Consider the following 11,589-nt stretch of genomic DNA (forward strand, 5'->3'; position numbering starts at 1 on the left):
AAAGAGGATATAACATCTTTGCTTTAGTCTTTGTTAAACATTACTTACCATAAAAATCACACAAACTGTTCCTGGATCATAGTTTACATTGGATATGCACACTGGAAATTTTATATAGTTTCCACAAATGATATTACTTATTATACATTGTTTCCTCATGATTTTAATAATGAACAGCAAGATGGCATACTTTTAAAGACTCAATTTCTTGAAACCCTTTCAGATACATTATAAAAGTTGTTCTTAATACCTCCAGTATAAAAATTTAGTAACTCCTATGATCTATAGTAAGTTAAAGGAAAATAAAATGATTCCAGTTCTCCTGGATCACTCCACACATTTGATTGTTTTTTCTCCAAATAATATTACATATTCTTATTGGTAGATGTTAGGACTTCAAGTCCTTCCCATTGCTCAAATTAACCCTTCTCGCTGGGTGCCTGAAATATCATTGACAAGAATTCTCTTCTTTTAACGTAAATCTTTGACTGGATTTGCTGTAAGTACCTGCTATGTTAAAACATTTTATGTTGTATCTTAGGGACAAATAATTCTGAGACCAGTACCAATGAGAAAAATGTTTTTTATATATCATTTATTATCTAGGGGAGCCTAATTTGCATGAGCCTAATCAATGCATTTTCTTCCATAGAAAAGTTATATGCAAATCTAAGTATATATAAAAAATACTTCTGGTAAGTGTGAAAAATGAGCAAAAGGGAGTTAGTTGTATGTTTTAATAGCACAATTTGTCAGTTTCTGAAAGCCTCGTGTACCTATCTCCACAATAGGGTAGTAACTACTGTGTATATTACTCTTATAAATGGAAAAATTTTAAGGAACAGCTGTTTGAATATTATCGATCATTTTGGAGTAATCAAAAGGAGAAGCTACGCGAGGGTGATGGGGACAGATACTGCTGACCTCCCTTTTTTGCCAGGGATTGTTTCCTCTCTATCTCTGTTACCAACGCTGCTGTTACTCCAGGTTACTACAATATCATGAGCCATTGTCCTGTTTACATCCTGTCTGTGTTCCAGCCCAATATCAAGAACTATTTAGCTTTTTCTGACTGACCTCATTAGTCTAAAGTTGCTTAAGGAGAAAAAACCTCAGACACTGAAACACATGCAGTTGTTCTGGCAAAGCTTTCTCACAAAGCACTTACACATTTAGTGTCATATACGGTAGGAGAGCTAATATCCACCTTTCCTCACTCATAGCTGGCATCAAAGAAGTAAAGGCCATGGAACATGTAAGGCAGAGCTTAACTCTGCAGAAAAAGGGACTTGGGCAGTGGGTTATCTTGTATGAAATGTTCAAAATAAAACCGTTTGATTCAGAACACTCTTCTAGAGGAGGTAGCAGTATAGAAAGGTTTCTACTAAATTGGATTTCAGTATTTTTTCATGTCTGTACAGTCAGTGAGTAGCTAATTTCATTTTCAACCTCATCTTTATTCTTCAGTTTCATACTTGTGCATATATATGTAAATGCATATATAATGCTAATCTTCTCCTCTTTACCTTTCTTGCCACTAAAAATGAAACTAGTGATACAGGCAACTGTGCATTTATTTCCTCTAATCCCTTTGCATTAGAGGCAAAGCAGAAATTTAAGATTTATTAGAGTCTTCACACTAAAACACTATCTCCTCATTACCATTTCTCCCTCCCCCACACAAGTACTGACACTATTGGCCATATAACTGTGCCATTTTTGGACTTTGGAGTGTGAAAATTTTGTTATTTATATTGACCTTATGCCACAAAGACAATCACTGATGAATGATCTCACAATGTATCATTTAGCATACACCTGAAAACACATCCTCCTTTCAGTGCTTCGTGTCCTAATCAATCAAGACTCAGTAAGCCCTACTTCTAACACTAACAGAATAGGCTGTGGTTTTCCAAAGTGCTACAAATATTTTTCCTTTCACTCTTTATTTAAAATTAGACAGGATAGAATGTTGGGAATTGTTCCTTTCAAACATTGGGCTAAGAATAATTGTTTAAGATTTCATTTACAATTTTCAATTTTTATTTGTAAGAAGAAATTTAGTATTTGTTGAGCATCTTTTATGCCAAGCATTGTGTTAGCCATAAAAACATGGTCTCTAGATTAAAGATATCCAGCTTAGAATGTTGACTCATCCACATAATATATGTTTATATATCTCAATGGTCTCCTATGGTCATCAAATCACCTGAAGTTCTTAATAAAACACTGGCTAAAGGAAATAGTAGCAGTACTAATTTATATCAGACAATAAGTTAAAATGCATATTGTAGTAACTAAGAAGGACTAAAATTAGCAGAACTATGTATAGCTAAGGAGCCAATGAGTGGTAGAACTCTTTAAAAAATCTGCAATTAAAAAATAAAGTGCCCAGAAGTGGTGGCATAAATACAAATCAAATAGTCATTGATAGATTTAAATCCTTAAATCAGTAATTTTATTAAGTGAAAAATAATTTAAGAGTTGAATCAATATACATTGATCAGACTACATTAAAAAAATTTTTTTTAAGTCCTCTTAGTTCGGATTAGTCTAGCAATAGACACTGTACCAAGGAATCAAGTGCAAGTAGCTTATTAGAAGGTACTGGAGCATGGGTAGGAGAGGAAGATGTGATATAGGGAAGGCAAAGCAGTATATAAAGTCTAAGCTGTTAAGCAAGCTGCCAGAGGGCATGATTGTTGCGCTTATAACAGTGAGGAAAGCCTAGAAAGTATTGCAAAATGCACATCCCTGCCAAAGTTCAAGTGAGGTGAGGTACTCATCCTTCCACACTTGTCTGTCACAAGTTAAGGGGTGCCTTTGGGCAACTTGGGGTTTGTAATTCTGAGGTACTTCTAGACACTTTTGCCTATGGGCAAAGTGGGTGTGACAGCCTGAGGGCAGCCGTCAGAATTGACTTAAGTGTTGGATGTTGGAAGATACGGTGGCATGCACAGAAATGGTAAAGTGGTCCAAAGGAACATGTAGGGAGCATGTATACTATCTGCTATACAAACTACAAGAGATTGATCTTAACTCTTAGGATACAAAATGGCTAAAAGCACAAGATTGGAAGAAACATTTCTCAGTAGCAAAAAGGAAGCTGGTGTAGCTATATTGCCATATTAGTATCAGGTAAATAGAATTTAAGCAAAGAGACTATTTCCTAATGATACAAGTTTCAGTCTACTGAAGGATATTAACAATTCTAAATTTATAGTCTTCCAGTCATGTAGCTTCACAATATATTAAGTAAATTAGACAGAATGGAAAAACATATACCAACCATAGATTTTAACAAACCTCTTTTAGTAACTGGTGGAATACAGAACATTTGAACAATCCAGTTAATAAATTTAGTGTAACCGACCCATGTAAGATGACACCAAATAATTATACAGTGCACAACCATTTCAAGTAGACCCAATATAGTTGTTAAAAAAAATTTTTTTTACAGGGTTGGACTTAAATAAAGTTTCAGCAAATTTCAAAGGATTTAAATCTCAGAGTATGTTCCCTGAATGCAGAATTAACGTAGAAACTAATAAAAATAGTGAGAACACAACCTTAAATGTTTAAAATACAAAACACTTTTAAAAATTGTTAGACTTGGGGCGCCTGGGTGGCACAGTCGGTTAAGCGTCCGACTTCAGCCAGGTCACGATCTCGCTGTCCATGAGTTCGAGCCCCGCGTCAGGCTCTGGGCTGATGGCTCGGAGTCTGGAGCCTGTTTCCGATGATTCTGTGTCTCCCTCTCTCTCTGCCCCTCGCCCGTTCATGCTCTGTCTCTCTCTGTCCCAAAGATAAATAAAAAACGTTGAAAAAAAATTTTTAAAAATTGTTAGACTTAAATAAAGTTTCAGCAAATTTCAAAGGATTTAAATCTCAGAGTATGTTCCCTGAATGCAGAATTAACGTAGAAACTAATAAAAATAGTGAGAACACAACCTTAAATGTTTAAAATACAAAACACTTGTAAAAATTGTTAGATCAAAAAAGAAATCACAATGAAAATTAGAACATATTTTGGCTAAATGGTAAAAAAAATATGGCACATGGAAACCTGTAAGACACAGGTAAACTCATTTATGGATGGAGGTTATAGCTTTAAAAGCATACATTAAAAAGGAAGAAGCGCTAAAAATCAATGATCAAAGAAGTTATTACAAGAACATAGAAAAAGGATAGCTAGTGAAACCTAAAGGAAATAGAAGGAAATAAAGGTTACAAATAAAATAAGGGAAATAAAAAAGCAATCAAGATGACCAGCAAAGGCCTTTCCAAAGGCTAACTTGAAGTTGGTGATCATGAATATGAAATAAAGTAAGTCACAGTGGGTGTTTATTTTCATTAAATTAAAATTCAAGTTCTCAAATGTAGGCAATATGTGAATAAAGAATTGCCTTTACCTGGCATCGCTGCCTTTCTGGAAAAATACAAAACAAAACAACGAACTAAGAAGTGACAAGAGTGACAAGAAGGGAGATGGTGTGTGAAAAGGAGCTATAATACAGAGGTAATAAAACTAACAAAGAGTCAAAAGAAATTGGGAGAAGGTGATAAATGAAGGATGTAATATCCATGAATTGGAGACAACAGTATATAAGTGGAGGGGCTTGAAACTGAGCCATGAATGGGATGGAGTAGTAGGTTTTTTTGTTTGTTTGTTTGTTTTAACTGATGTCATTCTTTGTGCCAAGACTCTGAGAAAACAGTCACAACAAAAGGGGTTGATGGGTCAGAATGGAGGTATAAGATTTGTTTGTAAGCACAGCATGCTTAGAATTATGAATAGTTATAAAAATTCATTAGGAAATCATCCCTTCCATAATCACTGTAACTCCAGCCATGAATTGTTAAAGATCTCAAGTAAAAGATACCCTTTATATTTACTCACCTGAGAAATTACTTGAACTCTTTAGATGCCCTAAATATTTCATCGGACAAATCTATGGCTACTTTCAAATGTATATTAGTGGTCCCTGGAGTGGAAGGCTATAAAGAAATGAAAAAGAAGAAGAGCATATGGGTGGCTCAGTTGGTTAAACGTCTGGCTCTTGATTTTGACTCAGGTCAGGATCCTAGGGTTGTGGGATCAAGCCCCACATTGGATTCTGTGCTGGCAGTGAAGAGCCTGCTTGGGATTCTCTCTCACACTCTCTCTCTCTGCTCCTCCTCTGCTTGCACACTCTTTCTCTCACAATAAATAAATTTACTTTTTTTTTTTTTTAAAGTAACCCAGGGGTGCCTGGTTAAGGGTTCACCTTTCACTCAGGTCTTGATATTACGGTTCATGATTTTGAGCCCTGTATCAGCCTCTGTGCTGACAGCTCAGAAGCTGGAGCCTACTTCAGATTCTGTGTCTCCCTCTGTCTGCCCCACCTTTGCTTGCACTCTGTCTCTCAAAAATGAATAAAGGTTAAAAAATTTTTTTTTAAGTAACCCAGAATAAACACAGATGGAAGAGTCCGTGATCTTCTTTCAGTTAAGTTGGTCAGAAATGGCCTAAATAAAGGGTCAACTTCAGAATAGAGACCATAATAAAATGAGGTAGCTAATCATGTAGATGAGGGAGAGCTCAGAGGGTCAGAAAATTCCCAGAAAATGCAAAGGTCTGAGACAGGAACATGGTTTATTGTGTGAGGCATAGAAAGGAAAGCAGTATGGCTGGCACAATGAGCCCAGAGGTATTAGGAATAATAGAGAAGAAATTGGAGTCTAGATAAACGAATCATACATGGCCTCCAAGTTCAGGATTTGCAGAGTATTCTGAGTGACCTTGGAAGATTTTGGAGAATTTTGAACTGAGCAGTCAGTTGACTGGAATTGCCTTTCTCAGGAACTGGTCTGGCCTCTACAGGGAGATTAGTTTCTGGGGGACAAAAGTTCAAGGAGAGACCAGCTAGAAAGTTATTGTAAAGGTTCAACTGAGACAGTATCTCAGTATTAAGAGAGGTATGAGGAATAATTAGATCCTAGTTATATTTCAAACAGGGAACAGACACATTTTGTCACTAAACTGGATTGAAACTGAAAAAGGGGGAAAGAAATTTTAAGAAAAAGGTAAAGAGTTACAGGTGATTCTTACTTTTTGATCTTGAGCTATTGAGTGAATGGAACTCCCTTTTACTCAAATGGGGACAACCTGGAGAAAAATCAAGCAAAAGACAAGACTTTAATCTTTTGTAGGATGAATTTGAAACATCACTTATAAATCAAAGTATAGAGATTGAAGGAGTCTGATTTGTGGACAAGATCAGGGCTGAAGACAGTATTTAAAATTGGACTTGATTAACACAATGAAAATCAGAGAAAAATTTGAACCTTGGGGATAAGTGATACTCCTGGAGGAGGAAAAGAAAAGATTATTGTCCTGGAGGCTAAATGAAGGAAGTATTCAGGAATAAGTAATCAAGCATGCCTATTGCTATTTTGAGATCAAATAAAGTGAAAACTAAGAATAAGTCAATACGACTTCCAGGGAATATGGTCAAGTGAGGGGATCCCAGGCTTACCTCATCTTACCATTACACCTAGTTAACACCCACATCAGTGTACGTAATCCAAAAAAGAAACTGTAGAGTGACAGAACAGACTCTCCACAGATAAATGTAGAGAAGAGGCCAAAATCAAGAGGGTAGAAAGGGAGAAGACAAAGTCAGGAGCCAAAGTGACTTGCAATATTGTCTGTGGGGGGGAGGAATGCCACAGGCATGGAGAGGGGAGAGGAGCAGACTTCAAACCAGACACTGCAAGCATGGGAGACCTGCACTGCGAAGACAAATCTCCATAACATTTGATACTGAAACCCACAGGTGCCTAAATTTTTGAGTTCTTATAATCACTAGGCCCTAACACCTGCAACTTTAAAAATCAGTGGCCTCAGCTCTGGGAGAGGCAGAAGGGAGAGGAAACTGAGTTCTTTCCCTTAAAGAGAGAGCACAAAAAACAGCTCCACTAAATATAGTATAGAAACAGCAGTTCAACAGCACACCTGGGGCATATGGTAAGGGGATTTATTTACTAATCTCAGCACGTGCTGGAGGGACAGAGATCTTTGGGAGACTTGTCCCAAGAACAGAAGAGCTGGTGGGCACCATATCCCTCCCCAACCTGCCAATCTACTTATGTAGACATCTACAGAACCCAGTGCAGTGCCAACACTCTCCACATAGCTTGCTAATAGCACACCATCCCCATAGACAATTCTGCAGACCTGCCCCCTCTAGCCTGCTTCTGCAGAAGTTTTCCAGGATGGCTGTAGGTCCCGTCTCAGCAATCAGCATGAACCTTGCTGGGACTATGTACCCCACCCCAGCATTATCCTGCAGAACTGCCCCCTCTAATTAGCCCTTGGCTAGAGTCTATCTGAAATGGTGCCACAAGCAACCCCTACAGGGACCAGCACACTCCCAAGTGATTCCTGCCCCAGGAAGAGGTGAAGATAACCACACATACAGCAGTCACACTGTAACCCAACAGTGGACTGGAGGCAGGCATCATGTCTGATTGTAACCTCACCCACCAACTAAGCCCCTTGGGGGACAAAAAATACCAAGTTTCTTGCTATTTGGTATTACCACATCTCTGGTAAATGCCTGGTCTGACTAACTCAAGTCCAAGAGAGTCCCAGACTGGCCCACTGACAACATTGGGACCAAACCATACCCACAGCAAGCAAAGACAAACATCACAGATGACTGGACTAAAAGCAAATACAGGCCTTTCTTCATAAGGCCATTAGTTTGAAGAGCAGGAGACATGGGTGACTTTCCTAACACATAAAAGCAGACACCAAGTAAAAAAGTGAGACAGAGGAATATGTCCCAAATTAAAGAACATGACAAAAATCACAGCAAGAGAGCTAAACAAAATGGAGATAAGTAATATGCCTGATAAATATTTTAAAGAAATGTCATAAGGACACTCACTGAACTTGAGATAAGAATGGATATCTCAGTGAGAACCTCAACAAAAAGATAGAACACATAAAAAAAAAAAAAAAAAAAAAGAACCAGCGATGAAGAATTCCATGACTGAAATTAAAAATATACTAGGATGGGATAAATCGAATAGAGGAAACTGAAGAACAGATCAACAAGCTGGACAACAGAGAAATAAAAAGCAATCTAGCTGAACAGGTGACAGACAAATATTGCATGATGAGAAGAGACGTCAAAAATTCAGCAACATCATCGAGCATAGTAACATTCACATCATAGGGGTCTCAGAAGGAGAAAAGTGAGAAAATGGGGCAGAAAATTTATTTGAAGAAACTAATAGCTGAAAACATCCCAAATCTAGGGAAGGAAACAGAAATCAATCCAGGAGGCCTGGAGAGCCCCCAACAAAATCAACCAAAGGAGGTCCACACCAAGGCACATAGTAATTAAATAACAAAAAGTGATGATAAAGAAAAAAAAAACTTTAAGGATCAAGAGAAAACAAAACAGTTACATACAAGGGAAACTCAGGGAGTTGCAAAGTATTCAAAGTGTTGAAAGGAAGAACCTGCTGGTAAGAACATTCTATTCAGCAAGGCTATCATTCAGAACAGAAAGTTAATAAAGTTAAACCAGCCCTACAGGAAAGATTAGAGAGGATGCTTTGAGTGGAAAGGAAATACCCGAGGATGGAGTAAGACAAGTAGGAAGCCAAAAGCAATAAATTAAGTATCTATAAAAATCAGTCCAGGGACTCACAAAATAAAAGTATGTAAATTATGACACCATATACCTAAAACATGGGGGGCAGAGGGAGAGGAGTAAAGATGGGTTCAAACTTAATTGACCATCAACTTAATATAGACTGCTCCATGCATAAGATGCTATATATAAACCTAACGGTTAACACAAATCAGAAACCAGTAATAGACAAACAAAAAGTTATGTGAAAGAATCCAAACGCATCACTAAAGAAAGCCACTAAACTCAGAGAAGAGAGCAAAAAAGGAACAGAGGAGAACTACAAAAACAACCATTAAACAAAATGGCAATAAGTATGTACCTATCAATAATTACTTTGAAAGTAAATGGACTAAATGCTCCAGAAGACCTAAGGTGCCAGAATGGATAAAAACCCATACTTATCTATATGTTGCCTTTAAGAGACTCATTTCAGACATAAAGATATGTGCAGATTAAAAGTGAGGAGATGAAGAAACATTTATCATGCGAATGTATATGAAAAGAATAGTACTACTCTTATGGAATAAATAAACTTTAAAGTAATTGATAGTAATACAATAATAGTAGAGGACTTTAACACCCCACTTATATTGATGGAGGATAGAGCACTCAAACAGAAAATCAACAAGTCAACCGTGGCTTTGAAGGACACATTGGACTAGATGGATCTAACAGCTATACTCAGAACATTCCATCCTAAAACAGAATATACTTTTTGTTCAAGTTCACATGGAATATTTTCCAGAATCGATCACATATTAGACCACAAAACAATTCTCAACAAATTCAAAAAGATCAAAGTCATACCATACGTCTTTTCTAAACACAATGCTGTGAAAGTAGAAATCTACCGCAGGAGAAAAACCTGGAAAAAGCATGAACAGGTTAAATGACATGCTACTCAACAATGAATGGGTCAATCAAGAAATCAAAGAGGAAGTTGAAAAACACAAAGACAAATGAAAATGAAAACACAATGGTCCAAGATCTTTGGGATGCAGCAAATGCATGGAAGTTCATAGCAGTACAGGCCTATTTCAAGAAAAATCTCAAATAAACAACCGAACCTTATACCTAAACAAGGTAGAAAAAGAACAAACAAAACCCAATACCACCAAAAGGAAGGAAATAATGAAGATTAGAGCAGAAATAAATGAAATAGCAACTAAAATAAAAATAAAATAGATCAATGAAACCAAGAGCTGATTCTTTGAATAGATCAGAATTGATAAACCTTTGGCCAGACATATCCAAAAAGGTGGGGGTGGGACTTAAACAAAATCAGAAATGAAAGAAAAATAACTGACAACACAGAAATACAAAGGATTCTAAGATAATATTATGAAAAATTTGATGCCAACAAATTGGATAACCTGCAATTACATTCCTAGAAATATACACCAAACAAATACCAAAACTCAATCAGGCAGAAATAGAAAATTTGAACACATCAACCACCAGCAATGAAATTGAATCAGTAATTAAAAAACTGACAACAAACAAAAATCCAGGACTAGGCAGGTTAATAGGCAAATTCTACAAACCTTTAAGTAAGAGTTAATACTTATTCTTCTCAAACTAGTCCAAAAAATAAAAGGACATCTTCCAAATTCATTCCATAAGGTCAGATTTACAATGACACCAAAACCAGATAACACTACAAAAAAAGTGAACCACAAGTCAACATCTCTGAAGAACACAGATGCAAAAAATCCTTCACAAAATATCAGCAAACAATCTAACAAGACATGAAAAATCATCACTCACCACAGTCAAGTGGGATACAAGGGTGGCTCAATATTCACAAATCAAACAAGGTTATACATCACAACAATAAGAGAAAGGATAAGAAAAATATGATTACTTCAATAGGTGCACAACAATCATCTGACAAAGTACAACATTCATTCATGATTTAAAAAACCCTCAATGAAGTAGGTTTAGAGGGAACAGACCTCAACATAATTACATAATAAATGCCATATATGAAAAACACACACCTAACGTTATCCTTAATGGGGAAAAACAGAGTTTTTCCTCTAATGTCAGGAGTAAGACAAGGATGTCCACTCTCACTACATTTTTAAAAATTTTTTAATGTTTATTCATTTCTGTGAGACAGAGAGAGACAGAGTATATGCAGGGGCAGGGCAGAGGGAGAGAGGGAGACACAGAACCTGAAGCAGGCTTCAGGCCCCAAGCTGTCAGCACAGAACGTGATGCAGGGCTGGAACTCACGAACCATGAGATCATGACCTGAGCTGAAGTCAGATGCTCAACCGACTGAGCCACCCAGGTGCCCTGGCTCTCACTACTTTTATTCAACATAGTACTGGACATCCTAGCCATAGCAATCAGATACCACCACCACCAACAACAACAAAAGTAAAATAAAGTGAAAGGAATCCAAATCAGTAAGGAAGAAATAAAACTTGAACCATTTTCAGATGACATGACACTATATATAAAAAACCCCAAAAGTGCACTTATGATGAGCACTGAAGAATCTACAGAGTTGTTGAATCACTGCAATGTACACATGAAATAAATAACACTGTATCTTATCTACACTGGAATTAAAAAATAAAATGAAAAAAATAAGTCAATAGAATTGGCAATATGAAGTTTATTGGTCATAATATCAGGAAACAATTTAGTAAATTCTTTGAAACACATCCTGATTAGAGTAGGTTTAAGAGAAATAAAATAGAGATGAGTAAAGTTGAGGACATTTTCTCTGAAGTGCAACAGAAAAATGGAATAGTATCTGCATAAAGACATTGGGCCAAAATAATTTTTTTTAATGAGAGACAATGAAACATGTTTATATACTGATGATAATGATCAAATATGATGGGAAAGATCAATTCCTCAGGGGGAAAAGGAACATTACAGAAGG

Source organism: Panthera uncia (assembly GCF_023721935.1).
Source record: "Panthera uncia isolate 11264 chromosome A3 unlocalized genomic scaffold, Puncia_PCG_1.0 HiC_scaffold_11, whole genome shotgun sequence".
Taxonomy (NCBI): Eukaryota; Metazoa; Chordata; class Mammalia; order Carnivora; family Felidae; genus Panthera; species Panthera uncia.